A 22,196-nucleotide genomic window follows, 5' to 3' on the forward strand; every position below is an offset into this window, starting at 1 on the left:
CGGATGGGGTTTATCGTGCATATACATGTTCATTATCCACCCGCCATCCAACTGCATTAATTATACCATCCTATTTCTAGATCCGCACCAACCGCATCAAATTATTATTATTTTCCTGACGTTAGTTTTCTTATAAACAATGTTACTCACCACTGTCTGTCGCGATGTAGTGACTGTATAGGCTACAATCCATAACTATGGTAACAACAAGACGGAGTTTCATTCATTTTACTTTCGCTTGAATTGTTATGTCTGCTTTTATAAGCGACTTTTGGCTAATTTGGCGCTTGTTTTGGGCTTGTTTTCATAGACCTGGCTGCTTATTTCTCTCGCAGAATTTGGCAACACTGCCTGCTGTTCAAAGACCCCTTGCCGGTAAAGCAACGTGCAGTAGGCGGCTAATTTGTGCCTGATGTAAAATGACGTAATATTAAAATACTACAACGCATGCACGGCGAGATTTTGTGCTTTTTAAAAGCTATTATAGGCCTATAGATTGATACCATTAATGTAATTCCCGCATTATTTCACCTGCGGTTTATCCAATATCAATTAATGATTATTTTAGATTTACCCAAATCCACCCAAACTGCTGTTAACTGCAGCAACCGCGGCTAAAACCGCGATCTGCGCATCTCTAACGCAAACCCACCTTTATTTCTGTAGTTTCTATAGAATTCAAGGCACCGCATGCACTGGGACTATGTATTTGTATTACATCACTTATCATGGGATATTCCATTAATGCTGCATGTTCCAGAATGTAACATAACAAACTTGTGTGAGGGAATAGATAAAACGGCCAAACTCTGGCTAAAATGAACCATGTCAAATTTGCCATGTACGAGGCATTCACACAGGCGTGGGCACGGAGCAAAGCATGTCTGATGGCGATGAGTAATTCATGTTCGTGCCATGACTTCAAAGCGGTGTCCTCTCATTAGCTCTATCTGTCTCCCTGGAGGACAGATGTGTATAATGATGTTTTAATTGTTATGAGCCTCATGAAGAATGCTCCAGATTCACCGCTGGACACAGCTGCGTAGGAAAATAAGATCATTGAAAGTCAAGTCTGACTTCAACTCACACATCGGTGAGCGGGTGCTAGATGTTGCTCATTCTCTTGGCAATCATCAGCCACATGAAATTTACGTGTGTGTGTGTGTGTGTGTGTGTGTGTGTGTGTGTGTGTGTGTGTGTGTGTGTGTGTGTGTGTGTGTGTGTGTGTGTGTGTGTGTGTGTGTGTGTGTGTGTGTGTGTGTGTGTGTGTGTGTGTGTGTGCATCCACCGTGCTGCCTGCATTGTGACGGCATTCCAGTATCTATATACAAGAAGAACAATGACTGACCATGTTGGTTATTTTTATTACATAATATTGAATATTATGCATGTATGTGATGTATTGACATGCACATATTAGGTGTATGAAAAAAAGTCTACAATATACAGTAGTAACACTTAAAACGTTAGCTATTGCGCCTAAGCTAACATCTATTTATAGCATCTAGTCACATTAATCTAGAAAAAAATAATTCATAAATAACTTGTGTTTATCCTGGAAAAGGAAATACACAGAAAATAAATAGGAAATTACAAACACGCCCATTCTCACTCGCAAAAAAAATACATATGGCTTATAATAAGCATACATGGCAACACTGGGTCTGACCCTCACATTCTTTTGAGGCTTGTGGGCTACTGTCTACGCTCAAATATGTTTCAAATCAACCAGCAACTATGTTAAAAAATAAATGGTAATAATATATATATATATATATATATATATATATATATATATATATATATATATATATATATATATATATATATATATATATATATATATATCATGGAACAATCGTCCCTCCAGGCTATGGGATAAGCATCCTGATAATAACCTAAGTCAGCCTTCAGACACTCTGACAGAGTTTAGAGTGCCGGTGATCGGCAAAGCAGAGAGAAAGATAGAGACAGTGGTTTGACCAATGATGTGTATGAAAGCGGGAGGGAGGAAGACAATAAGAGAGATGTGCATCTGGTAATCACATGCTGAAATACCCTTTCATGGCTCGAGGTTATGCATACATCACTGTTATAGGCTCTATTCACAGCAGCCATAGTATGAAGACATTCACAGGTGTTACCAATGATACTAATGAAGGCTCTGTTCCATTCTGGTCAGGGTGCTGATATTGTGCATGTTGGCTCACTGGAAACACTCCCAAATGGCCCTTTACGGGTGTGTAACTCTGAGAGTGTACAAATGGAACCAAATGGACCCTTACGGGTCCATTTGGTTCCATTTGTACACAATCAGAGTTATGGGGGTCGTGGAAATCTGAAATTCAAAAATGTGAGAACCACTGTGCAACACTAAATGGACCAGAGCCTTCATTAGTATCATTGGTAACACCTGTGAATGTCTTACAATATGGCTGCTGTGCATAGAGCCTATCACTACCGAGCTCACATTTCCAGTCTAATAGAAGTAGTGCATAGCGGTCAGTTACTCAGTGCAACTATGTATGTGTGCACTTACTGTATACAGTTACTATACATTAGGGATGGGACGATATAACAATTTCATGTCACGATTATTTTGGCATAATCATGACATTGTGGCGATAATTTCGATTAACAATATTACGATTCAAATATGCTTAAAACTCTATGCAACATTTATATGCTGGGCCAAAAATAACAGATCAGAAAATATGTATTCAGTTTTAGTCATAGTCTTCTGAATCAAATTCCATTTAGTTTTAGTCATATTTTAGTCATCTGAAATGTTTTACTGTTAGTCTAGTGATAGTTGATACCATAAGATTAAAGTCCATTAAATCTACAGTTGATGTAGTCCTGTATTTTGGCAGGCCGTGATGGCATCGTGGGTTACACATCGCTATTCCTCCACATCGCCACTTAGAAGATTGACTTCCATTCTTCGGAGTGGAGATGTTTCCCATTTGTTTTAAAGACATCGCTATTCCGACTGTGACGCATTGCTATTTATAAACACCACCATTCCGACTATATAATCACAATGAATGTGAATTAATGTAGGCATACTTGGTAAAGCATCTCATGCGCATTAATGAGACACTTGCATCTGATCTATTGTCAAATCAGCCCAACATCAAAACACCATGTGTGTATTGATGCTTCATTAATCCCCCTTTATTAAATAATATTAAAGTTTACACCTGCCACAACCATAGGCATATGTCATTTTTGTGAACAGCACTGCTTTCTTTTTGTCGTCTCCAATTAATTCTGGGCCTTTAGTTTGGAGACAATGGAGAGATTCAGTTTTAACCCAGAATGAACCCAAATCTCAAGCGCAATAGTTCAGGGTTCTCTCTAAATCCTAAGTGTATATATCCATGTTACTTTTGTGAATAATTATGATAGGCTACACATGAGCCAAGCTTTCAGAGTCCATTATGGCGGTGCGGGATGGGGCGCGCTGCGCAGGTCGACACAACAAAAATAAAATAAAAAGCATTATACCGTCTCTCTCCCTCTCCTCTCTCCTGTCTTCCCGTCTCTTTCCTCCTGGTTGGAATCATCTGAGCTTAATATGTTAAATGTGTGCTTATTTGCTGCCTCTAATGAATTAAAAATCATTGCAGAACGACACGCGCATGGGAGGGAGATGCGTTGTCATTTCATTGTAGATTTAAAAGCAGCCTAGTATTAGCCTACTATTGACTGTACTACAATATGGCTTGGTAACATGAACATGAACTTGGATGCATCACAGCGCCACGCCTTGTGAACTATAGGAGATTACATATTCTCGAAGAAACTGTAGCATTTAAGAAACTAGGAAAAATAAATTACGCATCCGTGCGCAACTTGGAGCTCTCCAAATTGCCACATTCAGATTGAAGGATTTTTCTCACCTAATTCACAACAACTGTCGTGAATTCTAACCACCAGACGTATGATCAAATTAAACTTTCACCGTAATCTGTCCACTTACTATAATAGTCCACTTCATATGCCCATAAATGAAGTCTTCAAGAGGCGTCCATGAGATGAGATTGCGCACAGCTGTCCACCCGACAGCCTGGTTTGGTTTGATATTAGACAAGACTGGACAGTGTACACTGCATGTGTCTCAAACCAAACGAGGCTGTGCGTAAATGCGGTGCAGTGCAATAAACAAATTGATGCTATTATTATTATTACTACCCTTATTATTCTTACCCTTATTCTTATTATTATTATATTATAATTTAGCACATTGGCGTGAGTGCGCTCCCGCCCTGCATGGGTCTGTTTGTCTGTTTGTCTGTCTGTCTGTCTGTCTGTCTGTATATCTATCAGTCTATCTATCTATCTGTCAAGCTCTTTGCCAAAAATAGCCGCTCTACAAGCTCACAACGCCTGGCGCTGCGAGGTGTTGTGAGCTTGCAGATCGGCTACTTTTGGTGCGAGTGAGTGTGCTGACGGTGCTGACTATGCTCCGACGGATGTTTGTCTGTCAAAGGTCCGCGGCCGTAACACACCCGCCCGCGCAAGCTCTCTCTCTCTCTCTCTCTCTCTCTCTCTCTCTCTCTCTCTCTCTCTCTCTCTATCTCTCTCTCTCTCTCTCTCTCTCTCGTGCGTCTGTCTACAAACTAAGTGCCTTTGATCCTAACCACCTTTGATGTGTGCGCCGAATGGGCCATCAAGTTTTTATGATCTCCCAGTGGGGAGCTAACGACCGCTGTTGATTCATTGACTGAAGCCATCCACACCTATTTAATTGTTGTTGTTTTTTTTCCTCGAAAGTTAAAAGACTCATGGAGAAATCATGATGTCATCTCAATCACCTCAATCAATCATGACTGAATGGCAGCTTGCTCTCCGGTCCCAGCCAGCTGCTGGGGACTATTTGTGGGGAATTAGGAGAGAAGGAGAGCTGTGAACTTTGCCTATACTGTGCACCCATGCAGGCAGGGATGTGCAGCACGCGCTAAATAGGCCCATGGTTTATTCTGGTATAGGTGGAAAGATCACACCCCCCCCTTTTAAATCATTAATAATACATTCTTAATTTATAACTAACTAGAGGTCCGGTCAAGCTCTTTGCCAAAAATAGCCGATCTACAAGCTCACAATGCTAAGAAGACCCCCAAGAATGTTTGCCTACAGTGAGCTATATGTACAGCACACGTTGTGTATTATTATGTTACATGCACTTATGTGCGTAATTACGCACGTGTAAAATTCCGCTGTTACGGTATATAGTTGTTCCACTCAGAGGAGGGGGGGGCACCTTCATGTCAGGAACCCCACCACAAATTATGTGTATTTGGCCGTGGACCCCAGAGAGGAGGGAGAGAGAGAAAGCGCATGGAATGCTGTGTTCTGCAGACAAGTAGCCTACATCAAATTTTGGGGGTCCTTGGCATGACAAGGACTTTACTTTATTTAGTAAGACATGAGAACAGCAGTACATGGAAGTACAAATTCGCAATACAAGGTCTACTAAACTGGAAGACTCATTAAGCACTGAGCTTGTTTAAGATGAGATCCCCATGCACACAAATCATGATGACAAAGGAGGCATGTATAAGATAGAGGCCTATACTTCTTTTTTCAAACAGATCAGAATGAATAAATCAACATTTTAGTGTCAGTTGGAACTCAGTAAAATGTACTGGGTTCATTTATTGAAATCAAGTAGCCTGCCATATACTGTGTGAAATAAACAGTGCGGCTGTTTTCATAGACCTGGTTTCTGATTTGTCTCGCAGAATCTGGCAACACTGCTAGGCTCCACATTGGCTTAGACAGGTCATGTGACAAGTCTAAGCCAAAGGGGAGCCACTAGCAGTGTTGCTTATTCTCTCGCAGAATCTGGCAACGCTGCTCAGCGCGTCTGCAGCTATACAGTCTATGGTCTGCAGAGGTGTAAAGTAGGGTAGTTACTTTACACCTCTGCAGACGCGCTGAGCAGCGTTAAGTAGCCTACATTTACTCAAGTACTTTACTTAAATGTTGTCTTATATATTACTCTGTGTCACAGACAGTGATTTGAACCGACGGCAGGCGTATATAGTAGCCATAGAGGCGAGAGTCTTCAGACTTCTATCATTGAATAGAGGTCACTATTAAAGGATTTAGCCTACTCACAACGCCTCATAGTGCTAGGCATTGTGCGGTTGTAGATCGGCTATTTTTGGCATAGAGTGTAGAGAGAAAAAAGAGCAGACCACGTAAAAAAAAAGACATATATATATATATGGAGAGAGAGAGAGAGAGAGATATGTTTCACAATATCATAATATATAGGCTATCTGACAAGTAACTAGTAACTAAAGTTTTCAAATAATTGTAGTGGAGTACTATATTTGCCTCTGAGATGTAGTGGAGTAGAAGTAAAAGTATTGGAAATACTCAAGTAAAGTACAAATACCTCAAAAGAGTACTTAAGTACATTACTTAAGTAAATGAGTTAAATTCCAGCTGTCTTTATTGTTATTATTATCATTATTAATATTACTATTATTGTTAATATTATTGTTATCATTAAATAGCATAATATTATTATCAATAATAATAATGGCATAATAATAATAACAATGATAACGATAAGGGTAATAATAATAATAATAATAATAATTAATAATAATAATAATATATATTAATAATAAAATAGCATGATGGGGGGGTCCGTTTTTCAATAGCATAATAACAATGATAACGATAATAATAATAATAATAATAATAATAATAATAATAATAAGGGTAATAATAATATTAATAATGATAATAAGGGTAATAATAATAATAATAATAATTAATAATAATAATATATATTAAAAAACAAACTCTCTTGCCATGCCTTTCGGCCTGGCGGAGACAATAATAAAATAGGATGATGGGGGGGTTCGTTTTTCTAAGTGGGGATGTTTCTAAGTGGGGATGTTTCTAAGTGGGGGTGTTTCTAAGTGGGGGTTCTTCTAAGTGGGGGTGTTTCTAAGTGGGGGTGTTTCTAAGTGGGGGTCTGTCCCCGGCATGGGGATGGCTGATTTTATACAGTACTTGGTTGCATGCTGAAAATAGACGATCTGCAAGCTCACAACGCGTCGCAGCGCGTTGTGAGATTGTAGATCGGCTATTTTCAGAGCACAACACCCGAGAGCAACCAAACATGAAATGACTTGTCTTTTAGTTCTACTGGATCTCTTCTCCACTAGTCTCTCACTAATATTATAGTGTAGCTTTTATTTGTTGACACAATTGTCAATATATTTACTGTAGTCTTAGTCATAGCATAGCTTAGTTTTTATTTAGTTTGTAGTTTGTTGAAAAAAGTAGTAGTCGACGAAAATTTTTCGTCACAGACCAGTGGTTCTCAACCTTTTCAGGTTGCGACCCCCCAAAATAATCATTTGAACGGGGGACCCCCCAAAATAATCATTTGAACGGGGGACCCCCCAAAATAATCATATTTGAACTGGGGCATAACATTTAGTTTGACTCGGTTAAACAGATAAATATCGTGAAAATAGCCGATCTACAAGCTTGTTGTGAGCTTGTAGATCTGCTATTTTCAAAATGTTTGCATCAAATTATTTGACAATTTGGCCAATGTTTGACCAGTTTTATAGTATAGTCTGTTGATTACTTTAGATGTAGTAAAACATTTTTTTAGAAAGGTCTTAAAATTCCTTAAATTGTCACTTTACTGTCATCTGGACACCCCCCCAAAATCATGTGGGGACCCCCCTGGGGTCCCGACCCACAGGTTGAGAACCGCTGTGTGTGTGTGTGTGTGTGTGTGTGTGTGTGTGTGTGTGTGTGTGTGTGTGTGTGTGTGTGTGTGTGTGTGTGTGTGTGTGTGTGTGTGTGTGTGTGTGTGTGTGTGTGTGTGTGTGTGTGTGTGTGTGTGTGTGTGTGTGTGTGTGTGTGTGTGTGCGTGCGTGCGTGCGTGCGTGCGTGCGTGCGTGCGTGCGTGCGTGAGCGACAGAGATTAGGAAAGTTGTGGCTGCCCCAAGGCTTTGGCGTCAGCACAGGCATCTTTTATTGCTGCCTGTGGCTCCAATGTCCAAGTCCTTGAGTCTGTTATGGCTGCCTCAAGGTTCTGCACTATAACACGCTCGATAAAGAGCTCCACCAAACATTCGTCTTCCTTTCTCTATGAGAATGGCTCCCTTTGTGATGCGAGGCAGGTGGGTGGGCATTTCTGGGCAACGGAGGTCTCAGGGGGGCGTGGGGTGAAATTGGGTGCTAACTCACAAAGGCAGAGGCGACGTCAGTCGCACAAGTTTATGCTCAGGGGTGTTTCACAGTTTGCTTTTGAAGTACGGAGCAGAAATAATAGAACATGTGTTTGAGTTCTCTGTCCATAGCCAGAGACCTGCCTGGTGGACAGACGTTTTACTGAATACAGTGTTTGTTTTTCTCTATCCACTTTAGCCTTTAATTATTGTCTCCACCAGGCCGGAAGGCATGGCGAGAGAGTATGTTTGGCACCCTGTCCGTCCGTCCCTGTGTCCGTCCCCGTGTCCTGTCCGTCCGTTACCAGCTAATCTCCGGCATCGTTGGCCCGGCCGCTGCAAAACTGTGCACACACACTCCCTGGATGCAATTCAGAACCCCTGGCCCAAATGTATCACATGGGCCTGTTATAGCGCCACCTGGAGGCCGACTTGTGCGAAACCTTTTTACATTACTCCTACAGATTTATCCAAACGTCACTCAAATCGGTACACAGTATCTCTATAGTCATGTGATCAACCCGGATCTGTCCGATATTCCACATTCCATCCTCATTGGCTAAGGTTGGCTTCCAAAGTTTGCAGGATTGGTCCGTTTTGAACAAAATGCCTCAAATCATGAACGCAGCTTGCCATTTCTGTGACATTTCACACGCACATTCCCACTAGGCCGAGTAAGATATGCCACCCTTTTCACATTGGCCTCTTATAGCGCCACCAGCAGGTCTAATTTTGAAAAACACATTTTTTGGAACAAAATGCCTCAAATCATGAATGCAGTATCCGATTGCCGTGAAAGACCTAAGAATAAATGGCACCCTTTTCACATTGGCCTATTATAGCGCCACCAGGAGGCCACAATAACGTACCTGACCCGGCGGAGACCTGTGCTCCGAGGAGCACTTTTTCTAGTTATTCTCTCTTTCTCTTGCTGTATCTCGCTCCATCGTTCTTGCGCTCGCTCCATTCGTCTTTCATTCTTTATCGAGCACTTTTTCTCTCTTTACATCATTTTCTTTCATTGTCTCTTCCTTTCCCTCTAGAAACAAGATGGTGTTCATAGGGAGCTAATATCACACTGTATTCAGGACTGGGCTGCATTGGTGCAAACTGCTCTTTAGCCACGCACGCACTGATGTCGATGGGATAGCGTAAGGGCATCGATCGATCTGTATAGATTAAGCAAGGACTAGGGGGGATTTGTTCCAGCCTTATTGATGACTTCACGTTGACTGAGATCTGTCTTTAAGACATCGGTGTCGAACACTCTCTAAACCTCTCTGATCCAGTGCTTTCTGTCCTCGAGTGACAAAAAAACAAGTCACTTCTCTTTCTGTCCTCCATTCTCCCTTGGGGCTGTAGTGGTTCAGGAGGTAGAACATGTCAAAGTGTCCTTGAGCGAGACGCTTAACCCCCGAACTGCCGACTGGCGCCTTGCAATCATTTCTTTTTTTTGTAATGTTCTATTATTCAGAAGTTTGGTTTATCATTAATTCATAGCATCTTCATGTTCTCTTGCGGTTGTCTGGTAAAGGGGGCAATTGGATTCAGAAATCAGTGAAAGGGGGGGGGGTACTGAAAATCAGACAATTTGAGAACCACAGTGGATCTCAACCTTTTCAGGCCGCGACCCCCCCAAAATGATCATGTTGGAACTGGGGACCCCCCACCCTGACAAGCGCTTGGTATTGTCGGAGTTGAGGCATTACATTTAAGTTTGACTTGGTTCCACAGATAAATACTGTGATAAATATTGTAATAGCCGATCTACTAAATATTGTAATATCCAATGTACATGCTCACAATGCGATGCGTTGTAGTGGTCTTATTATTATTTAGTTTTTCATTTTAGCAAGTCTAGTGTCCTTACATTGTCACTTTAGAAAGGTGCAGATACCCTGTATATACTGTGTGTTGGTTTGTTGACTGTCGAGTGAGAAAACAATGTTGCACATTTAGCCAATCATCTGGGGACCGCCCCAAAATTATTTGGGGACCCCCCTGGGGGACGTAGGGGGGCCAAAAAGCAACAGAAAGCAGAGACAATTTTATTTTTGTAAATCCTAAAATACTAAATGAAACCAGCTCCATTTTGTTGTGATCACGTGATCTTTGGCTGTGCTCTTCATCATCATCATCATCATCATGATTCACAGGCTGTGGAACAGCGCCCTCTAGTGTAAACCACTGAAAACGCCACATGACGAGTGACTCGTCAATGGCAGTCTCTCTCTCTCTCTCTCTCTCTCTCTCTCTCTCTCTCTCTCTCTCTCTCTCTCTCTTGCTCTCGCTCTCGCTCTCTCTCTCTCTCTCTCTCTCTCTCTCTCGCTCTCGCTCTCGCTCTCTCTCTCTCTCTTCCATACCAGATTAAAAAAGAGTAAATTGAGGCATTGTCTTCCCTCATTCTCTCTTTGCTTCATCTCTTTCTCTCTCTCTCTCGCCAAGCGAGGCACACGCGTACAGAGGGGTCTTGAGGACAGGGAGAACTCTGCTTGTTTGTTTACCCAGGCGAGGCAGGTTAAAAGGAAAAACATGTCAGCAGCGTGTGAGCGAACACCACCGGCACGATGTCAGCTCCCATGGAGCGAGAGGGCCAACGCTGTGCTAATGATGAGGGGAGCAGCGGAGGAGGAGGTGGAACAGATTGATCCACGATAGCCAGCGGCACACCTGTGGCAGAAAAAACAAAACGGACTCTTTTTTTTTTCTTCTTAGCTCCGTAGTCAGCTTTGTTTTGCTCATATCGGGGGGCTGATCTCGACCCAACATGTTCCCCATATTAACCCTTTAAGACCGGGAACGCGTCTGTGTCGTCTTTAGATTTGTTTGGCCATTCAAAAATAGCAGATCTACAAGCTCATAGCTCGGCACCGAGTGCCAGGCTATGAGCTTGAAGATCTTGAAGATCTGCTATTTTTTTTTTTTTATCGTGAACATTTGTGCAAATCTTTGAATATACTATATTCTACAAATGTCTTCTAAATCCTAACTGTTTATCTTTTAAACGTATATTGCTATATCAGTGGTTCTTAGACTTTTTCATGTCAAGGACCCCCAAAATGCTAATTTGGCCACGGACCCCCATCTCAAAATATTTTGTTCCAGGGACCCCCCTCCCCCAGCAAAGATTTCAGTAACAAATGTTTGCTTTAAAAAATATAATATTCAAAGATTTGCACACATTTTCACGATTTTTCAAAAAATAGCAGATCTACAAGCTCATAGCGCGCCACGCTAAGAGCTTGTATATCTGCTATTTTTGTACAGCCCAAAGACATCTTAAAATGACACAGATGCGTTCCCAGTCTTAGAGGGTTAAGTAGGCAAGCCTCAATACTTTACGGAATCAAAGTTTCCTCCTATCAGCAAGGCTCTCACAAAGACTAACATTCCGCTCGCTTGTGGCTCACGATTACACAGCCATGCTCTGCCGCCTGCCTGCCGCCCAGCTTGTGCTGTGTGGGAGTGACTATCTTGGGCGGTAGATGTTTTGTGTTTACAGTAGGGGTGTGCCGACACGGTCACGGTATCGATACGATATGTGGCACTTTTTTATTATGAAAATATATGGGGGGGAAGCTTATGAAAATATATGGGGGGGGGGGGGGAGTAAATGCTAAAAATATTTCTGTTTTTGCATTATTATTGCAAAAAAAAGATGTATTTGTTTTTTAACCCTTTGAGGCCGGGAGGGGAACGCATGTGTGCCATTTTCAGATTTCTTTGGGCTATTCAAAAATAGCAGATCTGAGCTTGTAGATCTGCTATTTTTTAGAAAAATCGTGAAAATGTGTGCACATCTTTTTTATATACATTTTTAACTCAAATCTTTGCTTCTGGTGGTCCCTGGAACAAAATATTATTATTATTGTATATTAGACAAATACATATTATTTTGAGGGTCCTTGACTAAGAAAAAAGTTAGAAAACCATTGATAATATAGCAACATAAGTAAAAAAGAAAAAAAAGAAAAAGAAAACTTTAGGAAAAAAACCTGTTAGGATTTAAAGACATTTGTAAAATCCCCAGAAGCAAAGATTAAATTAAATTAAAAACTTTCGCTTTAAAAAAGCATATATATATATTCAAACTAAAGATGTGCACACATTTTCATGATTTTTCAAAAAAATAGCAGATCTACAAGCTCGGCGCTTGTATATCTGCTATTTTTATATAGCCAAAGAAATCTTAAAATGACAGATGCGTTCCAGATCTCAAAGGGTTAAACGCCAAAACGATACATATCGTCACGAAAACGTATCGCGATTATATCGCGGGACGATATATCGGCACACCCCTAGTTTACAGTATAGGCCTCATGGTGGTCATGAATACGTCACATACAGTATGAGTACACAACTGCTTCACTAGAGCAGTGTCGGTGTAACTATAAGAGATTCCCTGTGTTTTTTTTTTGTGGGTGCATAATGCATATTTTTGGCATTTTCTGCATAAGAGTATGTTTCTTACATGCATAGATCCTCAACTACAAGACAGGTTTCACGGGTTGGCTTTAAAGGAGCAGTTCACCCAAAAAATGACTTATTTTATATCAATTACACACCCCATTAAACCTTTCATGGAGATTTTTTGTCGAATTCCTGAGCCAACAATTTGATGACCTCATAATTTGATCACTCGAGGAGTCTCAATGGAGACTCCTTGAGTCCTCCTACCGGAGACATTAGCATATTTTTGTCGGCTTAGGAATGCAACAAAAAACTACAAAAACTCCATGAATTCAAGGCTTCATGGGGTGTGTATTGGATAGAAAATAAGTCATTGTTTGGGGCGAACTACTCCTTTAACACAGACAAGCTGACATGTGCTACAGCGAGAGGTCGCAGCCTGGACTTTTGGACGACGCGATTGGCTCTCGAGACACGACTGCCACTCTCATTTGCATGACGTTTAACTTTTGTCCCCACGCTTGATACCCACTCACAAGCTATCCCAGCATGCCCTGGTCTGCTCGTTTTCCCATTGAAAATAAACGTCCCTAATCATTTTCAGAGCTCCCATTGCTCCAGACTGTATGGGAAGCGTTTGAAAATTGTGGGAGACAACATTCTGGCTCGTGAGACTAATAGCTTCATAGCTAATTCAGACACACTAGCCAGGAGAGTTGTCACCCATTTCCTAGTGGTGTAAAGTAACTAAGTGCATTTACTCAAGTATTGTACTTAAGTGCAATTATTGAGGTACTGTATTTGTTTTACTATATTGGAGAATTTCCAATTGTCTGTACTTTTACCTCTACTCCACTACATCTCAGAGGCAAATATTATTATTTTACTCCACTACACTTATTTGAAAACTTGAGTTACTAGTTACTTTGTAGATTTTGATTATTATTACAAAACATTCATTAGCCACTTCAGCCTTATATAAATTTTGGCCGTTTGAAAATAGTCGATCTACAAGCTCACAATGCGTCGCGATGCGACGCATTGTGAGCTTGTAGATCGGCTATTTTCAAATGGCCGAAATTTGAAAACTTGAAATGGGACATACTGTAATGCATAAGTAGTACGTTCTACTTTTGGTACTTTTAGTACATTTTTATACCAATACTTTTGTACTTTTACCCAAGTAAATTTTGAATTCTTGACTTTTACTTGTAACGGAGTACTTCTACATTGGACTATTGACACTTTTACTGAAGTAAAACATTTCAGTACTTTTTCCACCAGTGCCCTGTACTCTGTGGTCCGCTGACAAACTGCATGTGCCGAACACGATCGTAAACCCAGCTTACAGTCGGGGGTGGGGGGGGGTGGGGGGGGTGGGGGGGGGTGGTCTTTGAAAACGGTCATTACTGTTTGCATGTTCTCATAGTGTTGTCATTGTTGGGTTCTGGTAAATGTCACAGAGTTATCATCGTTGATGTCACTGTTAGGTTCCGGTAAATGACACAGTGTCGGGGGAACTAGGTTTCCTACAGTATCTGATCTTTATACCTTAAATTAACTGGAAAATTAGACAAGTGCAAACACGTGGGAACGTGCGCGTGTGTGTGTGTGTGTGTGTGTGTGTGTGATGAAGTGGCGTAAAAGTACTGAAAATTGGAAATACTCCAGTAAAGTAAAAGTACCGTACTTGAGTAGATGTACTTAGTTACTCTCTCCACCACTGTGCATGCACGCGGATCACTTTCACTTTGGATTGAACAGGCCCTAAGTGGCCATCTGGAAGACGTTTCTCACTTTCCCATGAGTTCATCCTGGAACGAGACAGTAAGACCCAGAACTACAGACAACAGAGAGAGAGTGAGGGGGGGGGGCGGGGGGGAGTGAGTGTGTAAACCGTGAATGTCTCCAAAGATAAAGCACTACAGAGATTTGCGTGGGAGCGTCTCTCTCTCTCACATACTGACACTCACTCACTCACACACTGACACTCACTCACTCTCACACACACACACACACACACACACACTCACACACACACACACACACACACACACACACACACACACACACACACACACACACACGCACACGCGCACACACACACTTGCTTAGGTTGTCCATCGAATCCGATGATGACGTCCACTTGTGTCCTTAACGGTGGGGGTTTGTAGGTGGCTAAAACGTCCTATCCTGGAACCACATGTTCTATTGCAGGTATAGGGCTTGTGTAGGTGGTAGTAGTGGTAGTGATACTGGCAGCCGGTGGTGGAAGAAGTACTCAAATGTTTTATTGAAGTTAAAGTACCAATACTGCAATATAGAAATACTCTTACAAGTAAAAGTCCAGGAGTCAAAATGTACTTGACTCAACGTGCAAAGTATTGGCATCAAAATATACTTAAAGTACCACAAGTAAAAGTACTCAAATATTTGAAAATAGCAGATCTACACGATGCGACGCGTTGTGAGCTTGTAGAGCTGTAGTAACTAGTAACTAAAGTTGTCAAAGAATTGTAGTGGAGTAAAAGTACAATATTTGCCTCTGAGATGTAGTGGAGTAGAAGTAAAAGTAATGGAAATGGGAAATACTCAAGTAAAGTACAAATACCTCAAAACTGTACTTAGGCACAGTACTTATGTAAGTGTACTTAGTTCCTTTCCACCACTGCTGGCAGCCATGGGTGTGTTCAGCCTATGTCTATCTATGTTGTTGTCTTCTGGCAGTCCTGTCCTCCTCCTCCTCCTCCACCACCAAGGTCCTCAGGCCTGATCTTGCACTTCTTCAGTCTTTAGCTGGTCCTTATACCTCTTCTTTGGCCGCCCCTGCCAAGCGCCGGCCATGGCGTAACTGGCCTGCAAACAAAAACATTCACATAAAAACAGTGGTGTAGCAGAGGGCAGACCAGGAGAGCAGATAGGATGAGTAATGGAGGAATGAAAAGAACAGAGTGAAAAATAGAAGAGAAGAGCAGAGACGAAAGGAGAGAATAATGACCCGTCGTTAGCGTGCAGTAATTCAATAATTGATGTTTTAACCTTGTGTCAGCTTTTTTTTAAGCCATCCTCTACAGAGAGAGAGAGAGAGAGAGAGAGAGAGAGGGAGACACACGCGCGCGCACACACACACACACACACACACACACACACACACACACACACACACACACACACACACACACACACACACACACACACACACACACACACACACACACACACACACACACACACACACACACACACAGAGAGAGAGACAGAGAGAGACAGACAGACAGACAGAGAGAGAGACACACAGACAGAGAGAGAGAGAGACAGACAGACAGACTGTCAGATGGGAGGGATGACAACTGTTAGTTGCGCTTTAACTTGATTATTTTTAAGACAATGGGGTTTCAAAAGAAAAGGGTCTCTTTCAACATCCTTGTTTAGGAAACATAATTAATTCTCCATGTTGTTGTTGTTGTGGTCTCTAATATCCTCTCTCTACTTGAATGTGCTCTCAGACCCCCTTAGATTATTGTAACAAAACTCTGGCTCCTAACTGTGCATGGTCAATGAGCTGGATGGTAAGCTGACAGTGGTGGAAAGTAACTGAGTACATTTACTCAAGTGTTGTACTTTAAGTACAATGTTGAGGTACTTTTACTTTACTGGAGAATGTTCAATACTGTTGTTATAATAATTATATTATTAATTCTATAATTATAATAATAATTCAGTACTTCTACTCAACTACATCTCAGAGGCAAATATTATACTTTTTACTCCACTACAATTATTTGCTAACTTTAGTTACTAGTTACTTTGTTTATTTTGGTTAATATAACAAAAACATATAACCACTTCAGCCCTATGTATACTTCGGCTGTTTGAAAATAGGCAATCTACAAGCTTTCAACGGGTCGCAAGCTTGTAGATCTGCTATTTTCAAAGGATTTTTTTTTAATTTTATACATTTGAAAACTTGTGAAATGGGACTTTTTGTACTTTAAGTGTATTTTGAGGCCAATACTTTTGTACTTTTACTTGTAACAGACTATTTCATTGCAGTATTGATGCTTTTACTTACAGTACGTAAGTATTTGTGTTTAAATCACTTCTTCCACCATGGCTCACACACACACACACACACACACACACACACACACACACACACACACACACACACACACACACACACACACACACACACACACACACACACACAGCCTGCCGACAGTGTTTCTCAATAGACTTGGCAATCGTCGACATGTCATCATCATCATCAGTAACACTTTATTGGTCACACTAGCGCTACATAAAATCTCATTGCTGCTTTATTCATGACCCCGGAGCCTTTATTTTTCTTCCTTTTCTTCCTATACACCAGAACAATGGCTCTTTCAATTAAATTGCCACACATAATTGCAGTAAAACAATGACTATCACGTTAACGAGGTCATTAAGTGGTGCGCATAGGGACCACGAGTGTGAGATTGTGGAGGGCAGCCAAGCTGTGTGTAGCATTTGTGAGTTTGCAGTTTTCAACTGTGTATGTGTGTGTGTGTGTGTGTGTGTGTGTGTGTGTGTGTGTGTGTGTGTGTGTGCGTGCGCACACTCGTGTGTATGTGTGTGTGTGTGTGTCTTTTTTAACTGACACTGACAAAGGTGAGGCTTGAGGGGAGTTCAGAACCCAAGATATCGTGATCCGAAGATTTGCTGCTCCATTTACTTCTTGGTTAACTTATTACTTAAAAAGGCTGTATCTTTTGTTTTACTATTTATTTTTGGTCCAGACATGCTATTTTCAAAGGCAGACTACAAATGTCAACGAGGTCGCGACGACCTCGTTGACATTTGTGAAACCACACAGTGCAACCCTCAGTGATTAGCAACCATAAAAGGGATCGTTCATACTGGAGATACATATTCTGTGACTACTTGAAAAAGGTAGCAAATCGAAAAATCGCTGGCACAGTATGCAATTATTTTTCTATTTAATTGGCACTGAATTAGTTAATGAGCTTCAACCAGTGCATAACCTATACCCAACACCATGTAAAACGCTTTTGAGATTTTTGTTCAAGTGTGCTGTGATGCAGAACAGTTTGAGAACCACTGTTTTAACACATCGGGTGCCAGCATCTTTTCATAGCAACTTACCGTTGTGCCAGCATTCTCCCCATTGACTGCGCTTTGCTGTTTAAAGCTTCCGCGTGCGTTACAAGCAAATCCACGCAAAAAAAAGCATCGATTCATGCTGTGCCATGAGCCTGGCTACAGCCTGGAGTCACCATAACATTTCCCTCGCGAGTTACAACGGGGGGGGGGGGATCGCGCATCGCGCATGACCGGTTTTCCCCACAGGAAACAGATTCGGAGATATAGGCGTTTCAAAGTAGGAAATAGACAGGAAGCGGATGGGATTAATTTTTTGGTCTCCGGTGAGCGATCTGGCACTTCCTTCGCAGGATTACAATGGGTGCTCCCAGAGCTGCTCTAGCCCCGCCCGCGCGGAGAAAAACGAAAAAAAGAAAAAAAAGACCAAACTCACGGTTCAGACCGTGTTCGGCACCGGAGCGCTACTATGTAAACACACGGTTCAGACCGTGTTCGGCACCCGATGTGTTAATAGACACCATGTGGACAGTCAGGGGAGTTTCAGCTGAGGACATGCTGGCTGTGTAAACCTGCTGGCTGTGTATATCAGCTGATATGTTGGCATCATGTCGGGCTCAATTCTCTCTCATCCCACGGCAACAGAACCCACACCTTGTGCTGCATAATAATCAAGCCAGGCTAGTACACACACAGGAACATAGCTATGGTCACTGCTGGCTGTCTCAATTCAATATGAAACACGCATATGTCATCAGTTCATGATGGCCGCCTGCCACCCTCGAACCCTTCCTGCTATATGGGTGTGAAGTCTGGGCAGCGAGCCTGGAGAGGTGGCTGGCTAGCTGGGGCATACAGAACACATGGGAAATGGTCAAAACACTGAACACACACACACACACACACACGCACACACACACACACACACACACACACACACACACACACACACACACACACACACACACACACACACACACACGCACACGCCAGTGGTGACTAAGTACATTTACTCAAGTATTGTACTTGAGTATTTCCAACACTTTTACTTCTACTCCACTACATCTCGGATCCAGATATTGTACTTTTACTCCACTACAAATATTTGAAAACTTGACTTTCTAGTTACTTTGTAGATTTTGATTAGTATTACAAAACGTACATTAACCACTTCTGCCCTATATACATTTCGGCCGTTGGAAAATAGCCGATCTACAAGCTAACGGTGCGATGCGACACATTGTGAGCTTGAAGATCTGCTGTTCTCAAAAAGATTTGAATACATTTGAAAACTTGTGAAATGGGACATTCTGCATAATGAGTACTTTTACTTCTGATACCTTAAGTACATGTTTATACCATTACTTGTGTACTTTTACTCAAGTACATTTTGAATTCCGGACTTTTACTTGTGTGTTTGTAGTATTTGTAGATTGCATTGATTCACAATCACATGTGGAAGAAGTGCCCTTCTCCTGGGTCACCGATAGTCTAGTGGTTAAGTCGCACACCACTATATAGGCCCTAATGCAGCCTGACAGCGAGTCACAGGTTCGATTCCCGAGCCCGATGACCTTTGCCCAAAAAATCCCTAGACAAAAATGTCACAAAGAAATAAGTGCCCTTTCTCCTTCTTCGCCATGGCCACTAACCACAACATGAACGACAACACAACACAGTCCAGCCTGGGACGTCCTGTGTTCGGCGGACTCACTGAAACACCATCAGCTGTATAAACACGCCGTCAGGAAATAAAGAATTACATCTGAGGTGGAATTAATGACATTTGACGGCTTGGACCGGCGTCTGTACGCCAAGCGCTCTCAGCAAGTTATGATTCCTGCTTATATTCATGTTCTGCTGCCAAATGAAACCACACCACTCCCACGCCAGAGAGCCAGAGAGCCTGGAAGGTTCCACTGGAGGAGGAGAAGGAACCAAGCAGGCGGCTTTTTCTTTAATTCAATTATACTGGGGTGACTTAACAAGATTTTTTAACTGTGGGCTTTGGGCGTGTTTAAGCTAGCACACAAGCTAAGGTGTGTGTGTGTGTGTGTGTGTGTGTGTGTGTGTGTGTGTGTGTGTGTGTGTGTGTGTGTGTGTGTGTGTGTGTGTGTGTGTGTGTGTGTGTGTGTGTGTGTGTGTGTGTGTGTGTGTGTGTGTGTGCGCGAAAACACACGCTCGCACGTTGGGTGAGTTTTAAATGGTGTTTTAATTGAAACAGTGTTTGGTGATTCCCTTCCGCCCCTCGCAGTTCAAAATTAATTCATTGATGAGCAGGGGAGACAGATGATGGGGGGGTGGGCGGACATTTACATCCGAGGGGGTTGGTCCAAAGCAAAGTGTGACAGCACTGCAAATGTGGACAGTCCCCCCCCTCCCCAAAAAACAAAAGAAAAGAAAAAAAGTTTTTCATTTGGGGACAAGCAAGCAGATTTGCATGTGTGCGGGATTAGGCACGGAGAAAGATTTTGGACGAGGAAGAGAGGAAAACAAAAAAAATAAAACAATTCTCTCAGTTGATCCGACACGCATTCTTGATCCCGTATCGTTTCATCGTTTTCAATCTTAATAGAAAAAGGAGCCTTTTGAGCCTGAGGAGAAACTCTGACAATGCGGGCAGAGGGTTGAATAATGCCCGTTTTGGCAGCAGGCTGGAACATTTGACTCCGATTTGGCTTTGCTTTAACCCACTGAACAGGGAAATCTGTTAGGATTTGGATTAATCCTCTTATAGCTTCCAGCTTTCTCTTTCCTTCTTTCTCTCCCTCTTTCCCCCCCACACATTCTTTCTTTCCGTCACTCGGTCTCTTTCCACCATTTGAGTGATTTTGTCCATCACTTTGCAGCGCAGACCCCCTGACAGAGTTGCCACCACCCTCCCTTCCAACACGCTCATATATTAACCCATTAAGACCGGGAACGCATCTCGTGTCATTTTAAGATGTCTTTGGCTATTCAAAATGAGCAGATCTACAAGCTCATAGCGCGGCACCGAGTGCCGCGATATGAGCTTGCATATCTGCTATTTTTGAAAAATCTTGACATTTTTTGCAAATCTCTGAATCTACATATTTTTTAAGCGAACATTTGTAACTTTGTAAATCTTTGCTTCTGGGGGGGTCCCTTGAACGAAATATTTTGAGATGGGGGTCCGCAACCAATACATATAATTTTGTGTGTCCTGGACATGAAAACGTTTGGGAACCACTGATATTACTTTTTCATGCAAGGACCCCCAAAATGATACGTATTTGGCCGTGGAACCCTATCTCAAAATATTGTAGTTCCAGGGACCCCCCAGAAGCAAAGATTTAAGTTACAAATGTCCGCTTTAAAAAATATATTTATATTAAAAAAAAAGAAAATCCAAAAAATGCAGATCTACAAGCTCATAGTGCAGCACTCGGTGCCGTGCTATGAGCTTGTAGATCTGCCATTTTTGAATAGCCCAAAAAAATCTTCGAATGACAGAGATGCGTTCCCGGTCTTAATGGGTTAATTGGGAAATGGATAGTGGGTTTGCTGCCAGGGGCTTGTTGGCAGAGATACCTTTCCCATCACCCTGATATACTATATCCCCACTGGAGCTCTGAGCCATGTGAGCCAATGAGAGTGATGCTGTGCTAGCAGCTATACGAGAGACCAGTTATATCCCTCTTCTCTTCTCTTCCATCACTCTTCTCTTTATCTCTCTCTTTCTCTCTCAGACACAAGCATTTGATGTCAGTTAATACATTTGACATCAATCTGATTCAATCTGTTCATACATTTTCAAAAATGTATGAACCTTTCTCAACATGGAAATAATTATGATGATTTTGCTAAATAACAAATAATTACGATCAGTCGATTATGTAATAATTGTGACAGGCCTAATTAAGGGCACTGCCCATCTAATGATATAAAACGCCCTCATCACTTTTTTTTTGTGTGTTTGAACAATATGGAATATTAGCACTTCTCTTCTGGGGGTCTCCGTGGCACAAAACATTTTCAGATGGGGGTCCGTGGCCATATCTCTCTCGCTCTTGCTCTCTCTCTCTCTCTCAATTTGCGTCCTTGGCACGAAAAAGAGAACCACTGATTTAGAAGGCATTAGAGTTCGGCCTCAGGTCTTAATGGGTTAAATGTGTGCAGGCGCACACAAACACACAAATGCACTCACAGACGAACACCGACCACCTTCCCCAAGGGTATGTGTCCTCAACTATAGTGCCAGCCTGCTCCCACAGCCCCTCCTAGACAGCTGCTCACCTCCCAGTGAACCTAAACAAACCCAGCGTACACCCGGAGTCTAATCCGACCAGACACTCTAAGGATGTCACCCAGCCCCCTCTCACCCTGCACTGCGCCTCAGTCTATCACCCCAGACATCCAGCCTGTGGCCTCTTGGGTCACCTGCCTTCCAGCCGCCAGCCACATCCACAAGACCATACAACTAATGTCTGCTAAAAGCCTCCTCAACCC

General features: G+C 42.1%; 1 protein-coding gene across 1 annotated transcript in view; it reads left to right on the forward strand.

The window, feature by feature from the left end:
- LOC311034696 (VPS10 domain-containing receptor SorCS2-like) overlaps nucleotides 1-22,196 on the forward strand; it is a 295,855-nt gene that overhangs the window by 90,690 nt on the left and 182,969 nt on the right. The window lies entirely within an intron of this gene.

The sequence above is a fragment of the Gymnoscopelus microlampas genome (genome assembly GCF_963454915.1).
Source record: "Gymnoscopelus microlampas genome assembly, chromosome: 19".
NCBI classification, from domain to species: Eukaryota; Metazoa; Chordata; class Actinopteri; order Myctophiformes; family Myctophidae; genus Gymnoscopelus; species Gymnoscopelus microlampas.